This window comes from Phalangium opilio, unplaced genomic scaffold, assembly GCF_054372755.1.
Source record: "Phalangium opilio isolate 3A_F unplaced genomic scaffold, DU_Popi_V2 ptg000209l_1, whole genome shotgun sequence".
NCBI lineage: Eukaryota > Metazoa > Arthropoda > Arachnida > Opiliones > Phalangiidae > Phalangium > Phalangium opilio.
In genome coordinates this window covers 11,660,565-11,682,403 of record NW_028324217.1, presented here as the reverse complement: position 1 = coordinate 11,682,403, position 21,839 = coordinate 11,660,565, and positions in this window count along the sequence as shown.

Below are 21,839 nucleotides of genomic sequence, written 5' to 3'. Positions count from 1 at the left end.
CAACACTATTGGTGCATTGAAAAAAGGTTTACATTGAATAGCGATTCTTTGGAATGCTCACGGTGAAGAATAGTTTCTTAGAAAAGGCGCGATACTCCGAAAAAAAGAATTGTACCAGCAGAAGAGGAATTCAGCAATAGTTCTTTCAGAGACGAGAGGCGACCAGTTTCACGCACCAGTTAGTTGAAACCGTTTCTGGCGCGAAATAAAGGATGAATGCCTTCGAAAGAAATACAGTGTCGACTAGATGGGGCTTTGAAATGGCTTTGTAATGCTTAAAGCGTTTTATGAGAGAATGTTTCATTGCAAGACTGAATTAAAATTCCACAGTGTTTTTCTTTCAGAGTTAAAAATGGAAATGAATATAGTTATGGAAATGAAAAATGATCAGATATGTAAATAAGGGGTTGTGCAAATTTCCGTGTGTTTGTAGCAGGCCATACAATTTTGATAAATGAAAAATAACGAACTGCATTTCACTAAAATTAAGATCATAATTTCCAAACCTAATTAGGTGTGAACACTAAATTGGTTTTCATGAAGTGAAAGAAAAATATTTTGGTAATAGCTAGAAGTGAAATCTAGTTCATTAGGGAGAAGGTATAAGATGCCTAAGTATTCACGCGCCATAGTCCCAGTCCCCCATTCAAAATATCAGGGGGGACGTAAAATGAGGCCGGCCTATTTCCCCTCTCCTCAGTCGGAAAATACGTAATTTCCGTCATTCACGTCGCGCTGACGTGAGTTTTCAAGAACCAATGAGATGCTGGTTGTAATTTAGAGGCGGGGATTAACTCCGGACCTACGTTTGGACTGGAGATAAAGCTAGAAATGTGGCAAATTTATACCTTCTCCCAAGTAAACTAGATATCGCTTCTTGGTAATAGGCTGAAGAACTAAATTTCAGTAAATAAAAGTCTGTGTAATTGGTACGTAATAATGCCTAAAGATGGCCGTAGCATGTTTTACACTGTAAAACCCACAATCTTCATTTCAAAAAGTAAATAATAATTTTGAAACTGATTAGGTGTAAGCACCAAATTTCTTTACACGTGGTTAATAGAGTTAAATAATCCAAATAAATCGGAACTAATTTCAATAGAATTACGACGAAAATTTTAAAACTGAGTAGGTGTAAACCCCAATTAGTAATGTTATTTAAAGTATGTCTTAGTTAAGTACATTTCCCAAAAAGAAAACCGAAAAAAAAAATAATAATAATAATTGTTCGCCAAAACAATACCAGATTTTGCAATATTGCCAAGGCTTACCTTATAACGCCCCCACACAGTTTTTCAACCTCTATTATTAAATAAAATTCGCTGAATATCATCCCAAGTAACATGTACAATAAAATTTAAGAGCGCTTACTATCAAAATTAAAAACCATTGTGAAGTACTATTATAAATCGTTAATTCCATCAGTAGCCAACGCACTTTTCTATTACTAGTGTGAATTTGTGTTGATTATCATTTTGATAAGGCTTAACACAATAGCTAAAATATCACTAACACTACAAATACGTTTAAAAAATAAGAAAAAGTACATTTCTTGATTTCCTCCGTTGATTTAGAAACCTTCCAAAGATATCATCCAAAGAGATTAATCGCAAATCCTTGAACAATTCTCTGGTTTTGAAATTTTGATCAGTACAAAACTGCAAAGGCCTAGGACGCAAGTCACGCAAGTGATTCCAAAAACACGTTCGCAGCAAATTCATGTTCATTGAATGACGACGCGCCGACGAGCTAACAGAGAAACAATTGGCACATTAGATAACTGTACTGAACTGAACTAAATTGAATTCAAACTATAATAAATTATTTTTCATATAAAAATTCAACAATTTGTTATTTTTTAATTAGTTTTTACAATGTTTTGGCACCTTGATGTTTTTCTTATTATATGTATATAAAAAAAATTAAAACCCTACACAAAATATTTCAAAAACATTCTACAACATTTTCCTGAAATATTTTCGTAATTCTATACTTGAAAACAAAATTATTACAAACATCATGTTTCACGAAAATGCGTGAATTAGACTTTTAACTATTTGGGCAATGTTTCTTTTGAGTTTTCGCGTTTTAATTTTTAATTTTATAGCGAAATAAAATCCATAAAGGAAGCGATTTGAATAGTTAATAAAACTGTTTAAACAGTTTGTTTTTCTTTTAAAATATTCCTATTATTAAGCTCAGCCGTTTAACAGTAATTTCCTTAATATTATATTTTAAAGCTTAATTACCAAGAAATGGTTTTTCTCTAAATATTTCAAATTTATGTTTTTTTTTTAAATTTCATATTTATACAAAAAACATCTTTATTTTCATTCTTGCGTTTTTAAATTTGAAGCAATATTTTATATGTCAACAGCAAAAATTTTTCCCATTTCTTAAGATTTATTATATCAAAAGTAGAGTGACGTTCCAGAAGTATGACATTTCTGCAATAACTTATGTTCTTTCAACGCCAACGTGGCAAATCTGTTGAGTAAAAGAGTTGAAGCTCAACCTCAAAAGTCGTTCTTTGAAAATAAGGTCAAACTGCACATTCGAAAAAAGGAGGGCCAAACAACTGTCGTCTGCTTCCACTATTTCTCTGCACTGCGCTTAATGTTTAATCTATTAGTCTTAAATTCCTAATCCACCTTATTCCCTTTCGCCGGAAGTTAGGCTTAGCTCGGGATACATGGGAGCGAGTAACGGGAATAAATTGGTCTGTCGTCCGCTACAGTACATATTTTTGGCTTATGTAGCAGACGACAGAAGAATTTCTTCCCGTTATTCACCCCCATGAATCCCGAGCTAAGCCTAACTTCCGGCGAAAGGGAATAAGGTGGATTCATCTAGCTTTAGCAATTTTCGTTTCAAGAGACACTGCTACGTTTTAATCCTATGGGATTTTTTACATTTCCTAATGAATAGTAATGATACCTAACCGTCGTCTGCTATTGTTTAAACTAACGGAAATCACCCATTAAATAATTTTCTTCTCAGCTATAGGGAGAGGGCTGGGGGATGTCACCCAATGATAGCCCCTCCCCTTTTTAGGTAAAATGGCGGAGAATTTTATGGAGTTTAAGGATAGTTGGCTAGATGGGGTTGGACATCATGGTGGGGGAGCTTTCAATGTTATAAAGGTTTGATTCTACTACAAAACTAATGACGTAGCAATTACGAAACTAAAACACTTTCACGCTCAACAACGCCAAGTGATAATAAAGCAGACGCTTTAAGTGAAGTCATGTAATAATGGTCTACGGTCTCTCTGTGTCGACCTCCGAAAAAAGTTAACATGAACTGAAATGAGGCACTCATGGGACATCACTATAGCTTTCCTTCGTACTAACAATTAAAAGATTTAAGTTAACTACCCCTAGTTATAATTTTAGGCTTATTTTGAGATACACGTGCGGTGTGTTAACAATATTGAGTCTATTATAGGGCCGTTTCAATCTCGGCGATGAAGGTGCTGCCGTCTGTAGCCGGGCTTGGCAACTGAGGCGGAGTTTTCTTGCCGGCGCATTTCTTGCGTTACTTTTCCTTCAAAAGACTAATTCCCGTAATGGGAATTCTGTGAAAACGGCAATTAAGAATTAAGGGAGGGGTATGAGAGTAATTTCAAAAGATGGTTTTCGTGCAAGTTTCCCCAAGAGGTTTGTTAGGCAGTTTTCATAATTATGTTAATTACTAAAATGGCTAATGCAAAAATCAATACTTTTTAAAGAGAGAGAGGTCTAGGACACCAGGGATAAATAAAAAACTTTCCTTCTTGCGTTTTTTCAATTGCAAACTTGGTCATTCAAAAATGACATAAAAGTGTATTAAGTTGATTTAATACGTGCATTTAGAAATATATATTGTCATAGCCGTGCAATGCTCTTAGTAAGTATGGGTCTGCCGTAGGCTTTTTATTATAAGCATTCTTCATGCGAGACGGAATTAAAGAGACTACTGCGCCCTCTTCGTTTAATCTTTTGAAGCTTTAAATTTTCAAACCTTAACGGAGTCATGGCCTACTGAAAAAACTTCCCTTCTTGCATTTTTTTCAATTGCAAACTAGGTCATTCAAAAATGACATAAAAGTGTATTAAGTTGATTAAATACGTGCATTTAGAAATATATATTGGCATAGCCATGCAATGCTCTTAGTAAGTGCAGGCGCGTAGGAACGTTTCGAATTTAGGGGGGTACAGTCTAAATGTGGATTTCGGCGCCCCCCCTCCCCAAGAAAACAAAAATGTCGAAAAATACATTTAACAATTAAGGTACTTTAGTTACAGTGAAATGTGAAATGGTGAATTATTATGATTTTCCAGAAACTGGTGGCCGATAGTTGTTGGTTGTGGATAATTTTCGGCACAAGAAATTTTTATCAATCCTCTCTGGATATGTTTAGATAATCACTAAATGATTTAATCTTTTTGAGTAATTTTTTCCCGTATATCAGGGCACCAACTCTTTTAGAGAATTTTTTAATACGAAAAATAGGATTCCCTTCTCAAAATATCGGATTTTATAGGACCGGATTCATAAAACTAGAGGATTATATAGGACTCTTAAATAATAAGACCCATAGTGCGGATAATTTTATTTAGTGAGAATGTAAGATTCCTTTAAGTGCGTTATATCACATCTTGATCTAATCAAATACTCAAGGGCTCACACAGAAGAGACATTCAGATTTACTTTTAAAAAAGACTAATGATTAAAAAAAACAATAAGCAAAAAGAGACTGAAAATTACCAAATCAAGCTATTTAAAGGGTCAAGTAGGAAAAGATAATTTCCAGAGAAAACTAATTTTCAAAATTTTTTTTATAATTAAAGATAATTTAAAAGTCTGTGCTCTAATTGAGCTTAATCTGTGAACTTAGACATTTTAGATGAAAGGTCTTAGGCAAAGTTCAATTGGAACGCAGCTCAGAATGCAAAGTAATTGATATACTTAAAAAATTATTTAAAATCAATTATGGAAGCATTGAAGGGAAAAATCTCCTGAGCGAGCTCCGCGATTTTTTTATGTGACCAAATGAGATCTCGCTAATTCTACGTTTAAAACGTCATGCAACTGGGATTATAAATAATTACTTCAAAATCCCAAAAATATAGGACTTTAAAGGACGATTTGTGAAATTGTAGGATACTTTCTAAAATATAGGATTTTATTGGAATTATAGGATCTCTGGGTGTTGAAGCGTAAGTGGCAGCCACAAAAAGAAGCAGACGATTAAGATGCAAAAGACTAGGTTTCGTCCTGCATACTTTCTTGCTGCCATTGCCTTTAAAAAGAGGTTTCTCCGTGTCCGCTTTATTTTCACAATAGATCATTTCGGCATTCATCTCTGCGCAGGCACGAACGGTCTTCAGCGCCCCAAATTTGCGAAGCTGTCTTTGATAAGCTGAATATGCTCTCTACCTTTATATGCCTTACCCAAGACGGGCTTGGCTTCTACGACGGAAAACGGCGCTGCGCCTAATACCGAAATGGTCTATTCGCCCCTTTTTACTTCAGTATCATTTTGGCGCCCTTTGATTATAAATTTGGCGCCCTTTATGATCCATTTAGGCGCCCTAGTAAAATTTTAGGGGGGGGGTACAATGTACCCTTGTACCCCCCCGTTCCTACGCCACTGAGTATGGGTCTGCCGTAGGGCTTTTATTTTAAGCATTCTACATGCGAGACGGAATTAAAGAGACTGCTGCACCATCGTGGTTTAAACTTTTGAAGCTTTAAATTTTCAAACCTTAACGGAATAGAGTCATGGCCTAGTGTAATTTCCATCTTTGGTCTCGTGTAGAGATGGAGTTCACAGTAGGCGATGGTTTTCGTTTTTGGTAAATTCGCTCCCTGAATGTTTTTGAAGGATTCCAACAACAAATATCCTTTCGGAACACACTTCTCTCAAAGAGAAATATTATACACTTCTGCTAAAACCAACCATGCAACAGTCAAATATGTAATGAATACGAAGCAAAAAAAAAAAACAGTAAAAAGTTCGTAACTTAACCAAGATGCCAAAACATTGTAAATACATGCTAACAAAGTGCAATTATATTACAATCTATTCAATCATGATCTTATAGCACTTAAAATTAAAGGCAAGAAGTGATATCTAGTTTACGAGGGAGAAGATTTAAATTCGATGCATTTCTAGCTTTATCTCCAGTCCAGACGTAAGTTCGGAGTTAATCCCCGCCTCTAAATTACAACCAGCATCTCATTGGTTCTTGAAAACTCACGTCAGCGCGACACGAATGACGAAAATTACGTATTTTCCGACTGAGGAGAGGCGAAATAGCCCGGCCTCATTTTACGTCCCCCCTTGTATTATGAAAGGGGGACTGAGACTATGGTGCGCGAATACTTTGGCATCTTATACCTTCTTCCTAGTAAACTAGATATCGCTTCTTGTTAAGGGGGAATCTAAACAAGCAAACTGACCGGCTTTCTAGCTCCTTTTCAAGTTCTACAGTCTGTTTCCGGGCCAATTCCAACTCTTTGGTGATAATTTTGAGCGCCAAATCGCACGTTTCACAAGTACATCCTCTCTTGCCGCTAGAAATGCTCTTGGAGATAGTGGATATGGATTTATTGATACCCTCTTCTTCATCGTTTGCTTTGGTATCGAGCATCTCTAGAGACGCTTTGGGAGCAGCCATATTCTAAAAACATGCGCAAAAAAGATGCTTGTAAAAAAACCTTCTTGAATAGGAAAATTAAATATAAATAGTAAAGAGTGAGGTAGTAGTGTGGATAAAAGCCTTTCGTAGTACCCAGTATGACGTTACGACCGGAGTTCTAGATTTTCCTCTAACCTCATTGGTCGACCAATCAGCGCTCTAGCTTAATACTACGCTAACTTTGATTGCGTAGACAGCAATTGCGTGAACCTTTGGTGGAAGCCCTGCCATTACGAGGCTAGACGTTTCTCGTAACCCTAGCCGATCGTCGCGTACTTCTTAATCCTAACGATGAGAGTAGAAACCGAAAATTGCTTTCTGCGAACACGTGTGCTCCGATTTGCCAACTGCGAACGTGGTGACACACACCGACTTGCCCAGTGTAATACCTCTGCGTGACGTTATCGTCACTCGGAGAGGTAAAAAGGCAGTTTTTGGATGCCTAAGTACTCGCATTAGCATTCATAGGTAAGTTTTCCTGATATATTGTGGAAAGGGGCAGTCGGCAGAAAACGCGAAGTGAAATTTACGCCCTATATTCTTACTGCCTCTTTTTCTACTATTTCTATTTGCCATTGGTTGTGGGTGGTAATGTTGGCTTTTAACGAATGAACACCAACCTCCATTCGAATAAATATTTGAATATATTAATGGCCCTATAAGATACTTACTCGACTGACTAAGGAACAGCAACCAACTTTGTCCGTTTTGGCAAGTAGCCGACCGATGTACTGAAAGTAAAAATGTTCCAATCCCAGCAGGACACCCGTCAATAAAATGCCGCAACCCAACAGTAGAAAGGCGCTCCTGAATTGATTAACGTCCAAGGGGTGACTGGCATTGCTTTTGTCCTGCTTCGGTTTACAAGCACCCTGAAGCCAGAAACTACGCAGGCGTTCCAGGTCACCTTGAAAAGGTTATATGAAAGGTCAAAGGCCATCGTATTACGCAATCTCAGCAGGTTATAACAAGGAAGATCTGTCGGAAGGATGAGAAGTCTTCTCTTCATAAACCGCGTTACAGAATTAATTCTACCTCATATAATGATTGACATCAATACTACTAACCAGGGATAGATTTAATTTTAGAAGTAGGAATGGAGAATGGTTAGTGTTTACTTCAGTCTGAGTCATAGCCCAGTAAAGAGCCCCTCACGTTACTTTTAAGTATTAGGCATGCACTATGAAAGACTTTTCCAATCCGTGGCCATCTTGAAAAATGGCGGCCAGACATGTAAAAGTCTTCTTTACTGTTCAAACGATTTTACTAGTAATAAACTTATTCCCTGTGTATCTATAAACAGCCTTTTTGGGGTTGAACACGACGAAAATTAACCTAAACGTCCAACGCCATCATGCTTCACAAATGTTTTTGGAAAGATGGACCTTTTCTTAGTTCTGTTCCTTCCAACTTGACCTTCCTTGATTATAAATACCATTTTCTCTGTATTAAATCATCATTTTGTTGAATTTTCCGAGGTGTTGAGAGTTTTTTCGCAGGGCAAAGCCATAACCAGTCATGGCGTACCATGAACCCACTGTCAGCAGACGACAGTCGTGGTCTTGACCCACGCGATATTCTAGTACGGTTGCGTCGTATATAAAGGCATCCAATGATCTGAAATAAATAAAAACTTAATGCTGTAGTTAATGCAAATAGATTTGCGCTTACAAGCTTGTCTCAAGCACCCCAGAGCTTGGCTGGTAAGCCTAACGCGTATTGTCCATTTAATATTGTCAGAAGTAAGATAAAGGACTAGAAGTAAAGTGCTATAGCATTGGTAATAGATCCTGGCACTAGTGAACAAAGTTGAGGATTTTATGCCGCTTCCATCGCGCCTACACTAGAGAGAAAAATAATTGGTCGAGTTCCAAAAACATTTCCTACCCCCTTCCCCTCATCCTAAAGCCGCGGAACACGGACGCCGGTGCTTGAACCTAGTTCGGCCGTCTACCGCCGCGAGCGTCTCACGTTTTGGAGGGAAAATTCAGAAACCGCTACCAGAGGGCCAACCGTTGGTGTGTTATCAAGAATATTCACTTTCGCCATGAGAAGAATTTGGTCCCTTATTTTATTTCTGATACAGCTTATAAGTTACAATTTTGTTATTTGAAAATCGAAAGATATTCGGAATACCTAATATAAAACTGGGGCAGCCTGAAACCTAACTAACCACTTAGTTCCAACACATTTTAGCCAACAAGTCTTTCTCTTTGATCGGAAAATAAACGTTCATTTAATATCAGCGTAGCGTCTGACAGATTAGCTTTAACCTTTAGGAGCGTGTATTATCCACCCATCCCGCCGCATCATTGCAGCAGTTAGGGTTAGCTCCTTATGGCGTTGGTTGGCAATGCAAATATTTGAGGACCGTCGATCAACAATAGGGACTCTATACTGTATCATAAGCCCATAATACTCTCCATAAGTATCTTTGCTAGGCACACGTATCTTTCATAAAAGGGTAGAGGGGCGTGTCACCTGTGTCGGATTTACCAGAAACAGAAACCACGATAGCCTACTGTAACTCTATATCTACGCCAACCACACTGAACCAAGGAAAGCAAATCACAGCAGGCTATGCTTTTATTCTGTTCCGATTTGAAGTAGAAATATATAAAACGTCATATCGAAACTGACTTAAAACTACCTCGTGGCATGCACGACAAACATATGATTTTATAACCTGTGTTAAACAAGAACACTGGAGACAGCGAAACTATTTATTTGTATTCCAATAAATTATTGATTTTAAAGTATAGTCCTTGTTCAAGCTGGCAGCACTGTCTGTAGTCGGTGGCGATTATTCCAAAACGTAACTTGAATTTTGACCGATATGCATTACATTATAAGTTCATAAGATATGGTCCATAAGTTTGTCACTAGGTACTGAGAGCTTGTCATTAAGTGACGTGGGTGAAACGTCATAGATTCTCGTAAAGCGACGCCTAGTGAAGAGCACTCAAAGGCTTAGTACAAACTAAATGGGAAGATGGACTGCAAAAAAGACTGTATAGTCAATTCTCGCTTGTCGTTCTTGAAATAGCTCTCAGTAAGTCTCTAGCATAACAAGTATAGGTAGCGTCATACTAATGATACATATCTTATAAACTTTTTCAGTCATTTATTTTATGTAACCCAAAGGCTCAATGTTGTTCTGAAAATCTGGCAACACAGCCTAAACGAAACCATGCTATAGGCCTAAACGACAGACCCATACTTATGTAGAGTTTTATAGGATTATGGCGGTTTATAGGAGCCCAAAATCCGCTTCTCCGATGTCGTCGCCAGCTCAAACAAACGAGTGATCGGTGCAATTAGGGATTCCACGGAGCTTGTTTCTCACATTCGTAGACTCATATAAATGTCAAAGTTACTTTGCTTTCCCCAATGTGGCAAGGAAACAGCCTGACGCCCCTGCAGTCATCTAAGACAATCTATTCTAAATTAAAACTCGAGAGAAATTTCAGTGTTTCGAGAAAAGGGTAATACTGTCATCTAAGGAGACATTTTAATCACGTGCTTCGAATTCGTGGACCAAATCTCTTACAGGGTGTTGCAGTAGGTTGTGTATTCATTAGATCAGAATTACTAGAGAATGTCAAATGAGCTTGATATTACCAAAAACGGATTTATGTAAGAAGAACGTTGAACCTAGCAAATTCCCTACCCATCCTCGACTACTGTGTATATTTGATGGGAGTGGCTTATAATTTCAAAACTCGCGCTCGTCATCTATCGCCCATATTCTTATATATTTTGGGCTTCAAATATAGATACTGCATAAGGCAAGTAAGTAATAATAATCTATATTTATATAAATCAAAGTCTTGACTGACTGACTGAAAATTTGCAGGAACGTTACTCATAAGTAGTAGGCGCGTACTAAGAAAGATTTTTCCAATCTGCCGCCATCTTAATAAATGGCGCCCAGAAATGTAAAAAATATTCTTTATGCAACAAAGTCCGCGCGTTTCAACCGATTTCGCAAATATTTCGTACACTGGATTCCTTTAACCTATAGACGGGCTGAATGGTCGCTAGGGTTCAATTTGTTGCCATCTTTTTAAATGGCGGCCAGAAATTAAAAACCCTTCTTTATGGAATAATTTCCGCGTGAAAAGTAATAAAAAATGTCTCGACGGGCTGACGGGCACCGCCGAGTGCCTTCGCTCCTAGGGTGCTACAAAAATATTATTCATCAGTAAAATCTATCCATTCTTTTTATATTTTGATGGAAGTTCTTATTACACGCGAGCGACGCCGCGGGCAACAACTAGTATCTTATAAACATATGATATTACGAACCATGTGGGTCAAGAAAATATGTGGTTAAAAGAGAACTAAATAACGATCTGAACTTTTTCTGGTGTATCAAGGTTACTCGAAAATACGAAGTCACTGTATATGTAAATGTATATTTCTTTAACTTCATTGGGGGTCACCACGAACGCTGGATCTCTGAAGTTACCGTGAAACCCCCATCAAAGACGTTAGATATGGCTATAACAAAAGGACTTGGGTGAAGTGTTAACCTTAAAGCCCTCGTAACATAGTGTTTTTTAACATTTGTTTACTTTAAATATAAAGAGCTTTTGACCTCTCATACCCCAAGCAGTAAGATGGTGCTACTACTTAATGATGCGTAATCATATAATAGACACTTCGTAAGCTTTATAAAGATAGCAACCCACTTAAGAACCTCATAGTAGGCCCTTGAGATTCTGTCCCTTGCAAGTCTATAGAACAAACCCCAAACAATGCTGAACTAACCTTATCAGAAAACTTTAAACTTCCAAGTCTTCACCGAAAAGCAAAAGCCGCACATAAAAAACCTTCTATAAATCCCTAGTTTACCAACCAGATAGCAGCAGTCGAGCGATACGCAAAACGTTAAGCCTTTGCTATATTTCACACGGTCTTCTATACAAATTCTTCCGAGTTTATTTCCCTAAATTCCCTTACCAAACATTTCCCGCGCTAGAAAATCTCCGGTATCTCTTCCTGCCTCCCTGTTGGATTTGCGACTATTGGGTCCACTTGAAGAATTTTAAAGGGGTACTTAAATCCGAGGGGGTAGACACTTTGGATCTCTGTGTACACCTGAGTTCAAAAGAGTTCAGCTTTGACAGTGCATTGAGTTCAAAGCCTTCGGAACTCAGAGTTCAGCTTTGACTGTACATTGAGTTCAAGACATATTGTACACCTGAGTTCTCAAGTGTCTACCCCCTCGCTTAAATCATGGATTTTATGAACCCTATAAGGCTTAGGAAAACTGTGCGCTTTGAGAAAATACGTTTACCTTCCTAAATATCATAAGTTAATAAGGTATGTTCCTTAAGTATGACACTACATATACTTCATAATGCTAGAGACTTACTGTGAGCTAGTTCAAGGGAAAACGACAAGAGAGAATTGAAGTCCTACACTCGGTTAGTTTAGCAGTCCACTACCAAAGAGATATACAAGGCCCATGTGGGCGCCAACTTTTTTTCGGACCTTTAAAAATCGCCACGATTCTTCGCTAGAGGCGCGTTTATGTCTAAAAAAACTACGTGAACCTCACGTGGCCAACTGTCTGCTCTAAATTTGGAACCTCGAGCGAGGGAGCGCGCGGCGGGATTTCATGTGCATTAAGCCTAATTAGTAAGTGTTTTAAAGAGACTAAGAAGCGCCATCTATCAACCACACAAGCCAAATATAAATGGGTCAAATAAGTGAGCGTCCATGGGCCTTGTACATCTCGTTGGTAGTGAGCAATCCATCTCCCTATTAAGCCTGTAATAAGCCTTTGACAGCGCCTCACCAGGCGTCGCTTTACCTCGAATCTATGACCTACTACAATCACTTCACGACAAGCTCCAGTTTTTAACCTGCGACAAACTTATGGAACATATCTTATGAATTTAAGCTAATAGCGCGCCTTACCTATAACCTACTGTGCGAACATGTGCAACTTAAGTTGTTAGTGTATGAAGGGTTGCCTAATCAGGTTTTATAGATAAATTAAGTCGTTCAACTCTCAATAAATAATTGTGCATGAATTTTTAGTGCGAATCTAAATAATTTTTAACCACACGCTGCCTTCTTAAGAGCCCTTTTAAATGTCCAATCGAAACTACCAATAGTAATTTATGTACTCATAGGCTATGGTTTTATCATGATAATGGTAATACTATAATCCAAAAGAGAATATTCATAGTAACAGAATCATAGTAGAATTATAGGATTATGAATACCCAAAAAACCGATTCCAACTCAGAAATTGAAGCAACAGCATTTAATAACTTCGTCGTAATCTACTTCAGAAAAGCCGCGCGTGTTATTATAGATAACGAAACGAATCTGACATTCAATCCCACCTTAAATATGCTCAGACTACTTCCATCAATACTGTATATTATAATGCTGTATAACACCGCACGTAGGTTTGGATTCGGTGCATTTTAGATTGGTATCGACTTCAGAACCATACTCTGATCAATACCAGTTATGCTTAACTGCGCCATCTATGTTTAAAATGACAAACTTTAGATTTAAGGGAGTTTGGTCAGCGCCATCTATAGGACGTTCCCTTGGGGACAATTAGGCTTACTGAGAGTGGAAGAGGAACACAACAATGGGGGTCGGGAAAACCCGATATGAAATTCAATTAAAACCGTTTGGAAAATTTCGTGTTTGAGGAAGGAAGGAATGAAGGGTAACCGGGAATTTTAGTTGATTCCCATTGGGATGTTCTCTTTCGGGCTTTAGTCGATAGTTTGTGTATTTTGCGTACCTTATATCGAAGTTTATAGTTTTCTAAAGCCTGGTTTTCACTGGCCCAAAACGCAGGAAAAACCGCGTTCAGCGCCGTTTTTTTTAGAGGTAACTTGCCGCAAAGTTTCGCATTTTCTGGGCGGCAAGCATGGAATTGGTTTTCTATTTTTCCGCAAATTTATACGGAAAGGAAAGCGGTGGCCAATAGGAATCGACGAATGCGTGACGCCATAGGCTTGGTTTTGGTCAGCTCGCGAGGCTTTTCTTCGACGCCATTTTTTCTTTATTCAAGACGTTTCTGTTGTCGAGTTAAATTTGTAAAAATGTATTGTTAACGATTTGCTAAAGAAATTTGGCTTAATCGTTATTTACACGATAAAATTGAACGTTTTTACAAAGACAATAAAGTCTAAGAAAATCGATAGGTTGCTATTAGTGCATTTTCAACATAACTGGTAAGCCTTGGTCTCCACGAGCTCGCACACTTTCATGATATTACAAGTTTGGTGAAAACGTTTTGCCGCCGTTTTTTAAGTACTTTTCCGCAAAATTTTGCGGATTTTTCTTTTCTGTTCCGTGAAAATTTCGGCAGTGAAAACCAGGCTTAAAGTGCTCGTGCACATTTTTTGAGGCAAGGAGGATTTTCAGAGGTGGAGTCTCGCTTTGAATTAAGTTTAACCAGGAGTTAATAACACTGGAGTGCATTCAGCGAACAAATAAGACGTTATTCAAAAATTACGTGACGCAAAAAAGTGCTATTCTTCAACAATATACTTGAAAAGAAAGAAGAACATTTGTGTGTGACAAAAATAATGGGACTAAAATTGAAATACACCCTTTGCAAAAAAGAGGCGCAGTATAGCTTATCTTGATGTAACATTTTATCTAACCACCGAATTTTGAAAATTGGTCTATAGCTTCTGCTGTTTTTACTTTTTAGAACATATGTAGCCTGTTTAATAGAGTTTCTCCTTAACAATTATCAGGGATAGATTTAATTTCAGAAGAAGGAATGGAGAACGGTTAATATTTACTTCAGTCCGTCTCATAGCCTAGTATAGAGCTCCCTCCCTACAACACGTAACGAAAGGTTTAAATTATCTTATTGGCTCACTTAAACTACGTTTTGATGACGGTGCTGACGGGGACGGCGAAAAATACGTAATTCCTTTTTACCTCTGTATCCGCCTATTCTTTCATATCCCTCCGTCCGCGACTTTGACGCGCACTCACATTACTCTGTTCTCCATTACTATTTCTAAAATAAAATCTATCCCTGCTTGTCGTTCTCGAACTCACTCGAGCTGTAAGTCTCTTCTAGCATTACTATGAATAGGAAGCGTCATACTTATGGAACATACCTTATAAACTTATGGTAATATAAAATCCCGTCAAAATTTAGAGAATTAATTTCCGCTTTAATCCCAATGGCCTTCTATACAAGGCAATTTTTAATTGATTAAAACGTCGTCTGCTTTATATTATATCAGGGATAGTAGTAATTTTAGAAGCAAGAATGGAGAACAGAGTAATCTGGGTGCGCGTCCTTCCTCGGGTCATACTTATGGAACATATCTTATAAACTTATGCTTTTATTCATGGTAAAGAGAACGGAGATTCCGGTAAAAGTCTTCAATTATATTAAATTATGCTGTATAATGTAGTAAAACATGATTCGTCACGTGGCAATTTCACTACGACTCTTTATAAATAGTAGCACTTACGCAAAGATAACCCCAACCCCCGCTCTCCGCAGTAATTTGTGAACAGCCCATTAGAGTTCGCGCAGCTAAAAGCTTACGACAGGCGTTTACCTTGGTCCATCAATCAATCAATTGTTAATGTATAATTACAATAACTTTATGGCCTTCAGGGCAAAGTGAACCTCTCCAAGTCGAGATGATTTCCAGAAGTTTGCACTGGTTAGTGAGAGCTTGTCATGAAGTGACAACGTAGGTGAAACGTCATAGATTCTGGTAAAGCGACGCCTGGTGAGGCGCTGTCAAAGGCTTAGTACAGACAGGGATAGATTTAATTTTAGAAGTAGGGATGGAGAAGGGTTAGTATTTACTTCAGTCCGACTTATAGCCCAGTATAAAGCCCCTCCCCCCAACACGTAACGAAAAGTTTAAATTATCTTATTGGCTCACGTAAACTACGTTTTGATGACGTTGCTGACGGGGACGGCGAAAAATACTGAATTCCTTTTTACCTCTGTCGCTATGACCCGCCTCTTCTTAAATACCCCTCCGTACCGTGGAAGGGGATCCGGGACTTTGACGCGCGTCCAGATTACTCTGTTCTCTATTCCTACTTCTCAAATTAAATCTATCCCTGGTACAGACTAAATAGGAAGACGGACTGCAAAACCGAGTATCATTCTCGAACTAACTCGAGCTGTAAGTCTCTTGCATTACGAAGTATATGTAGTGTCATGCTTATGGAACATAACTTGCCATATTTCTTAATTAAGAAAAACTAATCCGTAATTGTTAACAATAAAGATAAAAGATCCTAGTTTAAAAACTTACATGAAATCGGAAGATTTAGTAAAAGATAATATCGAGAATTCACTTGTATGATCAAGTTTTTAGCTCTCTACAAATCAGAGTACATTCAGCCTGGATATAGTTTCAAAAGAGCCCAGTATATAGGCTACAAATTAACCAATATAATTTAATTTGCCTTAAAACATCTAATTTACAATTATATCAGTTAAACCTTGCTTTTATAATCGTGGCCTTAATTTAATTTCAATTACAGTAAGGGAATTTTTTAGTCATACCCAATGAGCGCGACGGGTTTTTCGAATAAATAAAAAGTCACCACATTTGTCTCCAAGATTTCCGTGGTTTTTCTACTACCTTTCAGTAAAAAAAGTTAATTTTGACATTCGGCTTAAAATTAAACGTTTGAAATGCCCCGTTTACGCTCTTATTCACTTCCGTGCATGATTACTCCTTGTCCAATGAGCAGTGACGAGTTTGTCACTTCTAATCGAGCGGAGTCTGTGAAGCCGAGCCTTAAGTCATGTTCACACTTATATTGGAATCGCCGTAACGGTTCAGAACTGGTTTTCCCACATATAGTTTTGAAACCCTCTCTATATCTAGCTTGATATATATCTAAGCTATTAGCAAGGATAGCTATATTAGCAAGGATTATGGGACTTGCCCGTACGAAACCTTTTAACGACTTGCGTTTTCTTGCCTGACTTTTCACTTTAAGAAATTTCTTTTAGTGCTGTCTGCTAAATCATTCCGGGTGAAAAATACCCTCAACAGTACTTGGAAACTTGTCTAAAAGCCCGCTCAAGTTGATTCACGAGAAACTTCAAATCACCGCGTTTGTAATTAGTTTTGTTGATGACAATAGATCGAGCGACTATAGTGTCATTAAAAATGGGGTGTAGACTGTAACCTTCAATCTAGGCACGCTCTTGTAAGTGGGGATACTGTACGCGCCAAGTAGGGGGATGACACTGAGCTAAGAGATAGAAGGATATGACGTTTGTATACGTAGTACTGACACTACTATATTTTGTTCACACTTAACCGGAGAAATTTCTCCGGCGAGTGTGGACAAGGCTTTAAAGGTCCTCTAAGTATTGGAGATTTTGGGAGCATATCCCCCCCACCCTGGGCTCGCGCCCGGCATCGATTTGGAAAATTATCCTTGGCAAGTGAGGTTCAATTTATTGCTTTATTATTCAAAAACTTGACTCTTGAAAATTGATTCCGATTCCAATCCCAATCTTTAACTTTTCCGAATGAGAATTCCCATTACCTCTAGCCACAACTCCCACACATATTTGAATATTAACAGAAATTTCCATAATTTCAGGGATGGAAGGGTTAAAGGTCGAATATTAGATAATTGGGTCATTGCTCATAGCTTTTCCGATTTAATTTCACGATTGATTTGATATTAAGTTTACAAGATATGTTCCGTAAGTATAACACGTACTACCTATACTTCGTAATAGAGAGCTTTCAGATGGGATAGTAGTACGTCACACCCTCCCAAGTCTTACCGCTGTTCTGGTAGCCATATTGGGTGGTCTCAGCTTCATTCCTGCTTTGAACCACCAATATGGCAGCGTAAATTATGTCACGAGACTCAGCTCCTCCTCCAACCGAAAGCTCTCTATACTAGAGACTTACAGCTCGAGCTAGTTCGAGAACTACAAGTGAGAATAATTTCACGCGGTTTTACAGTCCATCTTCCTATCAAGTCTGTAGTAAGTCTTTAACAGCGTCTCACCAGGCGTCGCTTTACGAGAAGCTATGACCTACGTCACTTAATGACTAGCTCTAATTTGTAACCAGTGACAAAATTTTGGAACATATCTTATGAACTTAAGCGAATATGCAAAAGATATTGATTGTAAATCTCTCAATTGCTAAGTGAAGTAATAAATACAATGTACGATCATCGGATCAATTCTAGTTAAGGGTGTTTTAAACAAAGTAAAATGGGTTAATTAGGATTTAATAAGATGGTATGTTTACAAGAAAGACTATAGATATGGCTTTATAACGAAGGAGTGGTAACTTTGAAGTGCTATCTAACGTCTTTGGACCCATTCACAGTCCAGCTTTTTATCTTAACCTTAAACTAAGCAGACGATACTGCTACCTCTATTTTGGAATTAGCGTCTTCAAGCAGCTAAAATTTTGAGTCCTATACAATAGGGTTATTTGAAGAAATTGTTCCTTAGTTTAACGAAAATATACTTTCTTAAATGGGAATTTGGGGACAGCTTTATGACTACACGATATTGCCAGTCAAAACTATAACACTGACAATTTTTAATATCACAGGATGGCTAAGGAACTATGGTTTATTAGAAAATTAAATTAAAATTAAAACATACTTGGATCTAATTTTTGGAGTGTGACAGTCTAAAGACGTCAAAATGTCACAAACCTCTTAAATGGCTTGAGATGCGAATATTTTTCAACTCAGCCCAACTTTTAGAAATTGGAAGAATGTTTCTAACCTTCCTTTGACAGCCGCGATGCCCTCGTTGACGGTCGAACGGTTGAATCTTTTCATGTAAGCGTACATTTCCGGTTTATTGTCTCGCAAAACTGCCTCCGTATTTCCAAATGGAATGGTGCCGAAGCGAAAGGCTGGATCCACCAGATACGGATTTTGAAGCTATCAAAATAAAAATTCCAAATTTATTGATCTAATCAGGGATAGATTTAGATTTAATTTTAGAAGTAGGAATGGAGAATTGAGTAATGTGGGCGCGTTTCAAAGTCCTGGACCCCCTTCCCCGGTACGGAGGGGTATGAAAGAAGAGGCGGTTCATAGCGAGGGGGTAGACACTTTGGATCTCTGTGTACACCTGAGTTCAAAAGAGTTCAGCTTTGACAGTGCATTGAGTTCAAAGCCTTCGGAACTCAGAGTTCAGCTTTGACTGTACATTGAGTTCAAGACATATTGTACACCTGAGTTCTCAAGTGTCTACCCCCTCGGTTCATAGCGACAGAGGTAAAAAAGGAATTACGTATATTTCGCCGTCCTCTTCAGCAACGTCATCAAAACGTAGTTTAAGTGAGCCAATAAGATAATTTAAACTTTCTGTTACGAGTTGGAGAGAGGGGGCTCTATACTGGGCTATAAGTCGGACTGAAGTAAAACCGTTGTCCATTCCTGCTTCTAAAATTAAATCTATCACTGACCTAATATTGAAGTTCCTTATAACAAAAATAAAACTTAATAAAATGTGTAAAAAAATTATATATTTTAATGTATCCGATCATTCACGATCAGGTTGTCAGGTGGTTTTAAGAGTTTCTCTCCATGTAGACACTGTAAAGAGTCTTTGAGGCTTGGGCCCACCCTTACGAAGTGTCTCATTAAAGTCTTATTAAGTAACTCATCTTTTTTTACAACCTTAAATTCAATAAAACGGGTTATTCAAAAAAAAACTAAAATATTAAGGGTCTAAAATGGGACGTTTTTAAGAGGCTTAATTGCAAGGGGTTCGCAGATCCAACCTTGAGGAAACCTTCCTCAGACCAGAAGGTTATAATAGAAGAAGGATGACACACTGTATCCTCTTAATACTTTAGCTGTGTAACAGGATTCATCCCAGGCTCACCCATTTTTGTTTGCTCTCCTGCTCATCAAACTTAAGATGGGCATCGCACCGTGCTAGGGTGAATTCTATGGCTGTTCGGTACTAAATCCTCAACAATCAACCCACAAACCTTGATTGTCTTGACGTGGAACAAAAATAAACAAGCGCTAATAGAGAAATGATGAGGGAACTATTTATCGCGTATGTGATTCGGTTTAGTAAAATTGCTCCAAATGTTAATCTGATGTTAGAAGGAAGAATTTTGTTGCAATTGCCCCGCTTTGTGGTATATTTCTCTCGAAGAGAAGTATTGTAGACTTCTGCTAATATTAACAGTGACGTTTTGTCAAATTGGGAAGAATCATGTTACAATTGCCCCGCTTTGTGGTACACTTCTCTCGAAGAGAAGTATTATTGACTTCTGCAAATATTAACCGTGAAATTTTGTCAAATTTGGTAACTAATTGCGATTGTGTAAAAGGAACAAACATACAAACTTCCTGAAAAATATAAGATATCTATGAAGGGCGCAAGTAGTAGAATAATATTGAAGATATCTATTAAAAAGCATGAAAGCTATTTAAGGCGTACTTCAGAATCTAACCACAATCTAATTAACTCCATTAGTCCGCTAATTAATCAGTATTGGAATTGATCAAAGGTAATTAATTCAAATCGCCTATTGTAACAATACAATAGAATGGAATTTCGAATCTATATTCAATAGCAACTAGTTAAATCGATAATTAAGGGGAACCAATTAGTGATTAATGAACGGAAGGTCCGTCAGTGAAACTAAACAGTAGCGTTCCCCGCCTCTAGCTCTAATCTACTTGTAACTAAAAGTAAATGAATCCGAAGATAGCAATAAACATATTCATATTCAACCATTTTAAAATACGTTTCTTAAAATGATACCCAGGGCTAGAACTCTTAATATATCAACTGAAACCACGTTTCTATCCACAATATACTCAACCAACAAATCTTTTGAATTTTTAAAACGGCACAGATCTCGTTCTCGGTTTTTGAGGCAAGAAAGGGTTAAATGGATTGGCTTGATTTTGCCAGAGAGGAGATTTGCCATGCGCAGAACCTGTTTTACCCGAGGGGGTAGACACTTGAGAACTCAGGTGTACAATATGTCTTGAACTCAATGTACAGTCAAAGCTGTACTCTGAGTTCCGAAGGCTTTGAACTCAATGCACTCTCAAAGCTGAACTCTTTTGAACTCAGGTGTACACAGAGATCCAAAGTGTCTACCCCCTCGGTTTTACCCCAAGAGTCAGACTCTAATCCAATCAGAAAATTAACAGATTTATTTTCGTCGCTCGACGACAGATGGTACTATAGAGTCAACTTTGTTAGTCACGTGATCCTATCCCTTAGAAGGAGACGAGACGAAGCCAACTTGTTTAATTGTTGGTTGGGTCTATTAAAGAAGATACAAGGAATTAAGGTTTCCGTAATGGACACTACGCGTTAGGCTTCTCCGCGAAGCACTGGGGACTACTCCTATTTGACGAATCCGTGAGGTGGTACTATTCGCCCAATAGGGGGTCCTCCCCAGGGCTTGGCAGATAAGTCTAACGCATATTGTAAATTCATTACGGTAACCTTAATTGTTCGTATCTTCAATGAATGGATATCCACACTAAGCCTTGGACTTATTTACATGTGGTTCCCTTTACAATGCATAAAGAGGTGGTGGCTAGACTATGCCACAACTAAACACAGCACCCTATACTAACTAATACCAGTAACCTTTTAGAATGTTTTGAATTATCGTGGTTTTGATAATGTCGAAATAACATACTTCTAAAATTGTATAAATTCAAATGCTGGAAAGTGCTGGATAAATGATAAAATCAGTGAAATACGGAAGGAACAAACATTTGTAACTAAATTCATATTAAGTACTTCACGCCGATAACCTGTTTATCTATTGCATAAACTAAGTCTGTTTGACCCAGTTTCCTATTTACGTCAGTTTGTTACGATTACAAATGAGTACTTCCATAACCCTATAATACATTAGTGTGTCTATGCCTGGTGGCTTTAGTATCAGCATTGTCCATGAGTCTAAATTAAAGAGAATACAGCGCCATCTTCGTGAAAACATTCAGTTACGGGTACTATCACAATCACAGAAGGCAATGCTTTTGGTTTGCCGAGAAAATGGCAATTTAAAGGCCGACTTCCAATTAAAGGGGTTCTAGCGAACTGAAAACTGAGCATCGAGACTAACAATGGAGCGACCGTGCCGATTTTCGAATCCCCGCTGTATGGGGCAAAAGTTG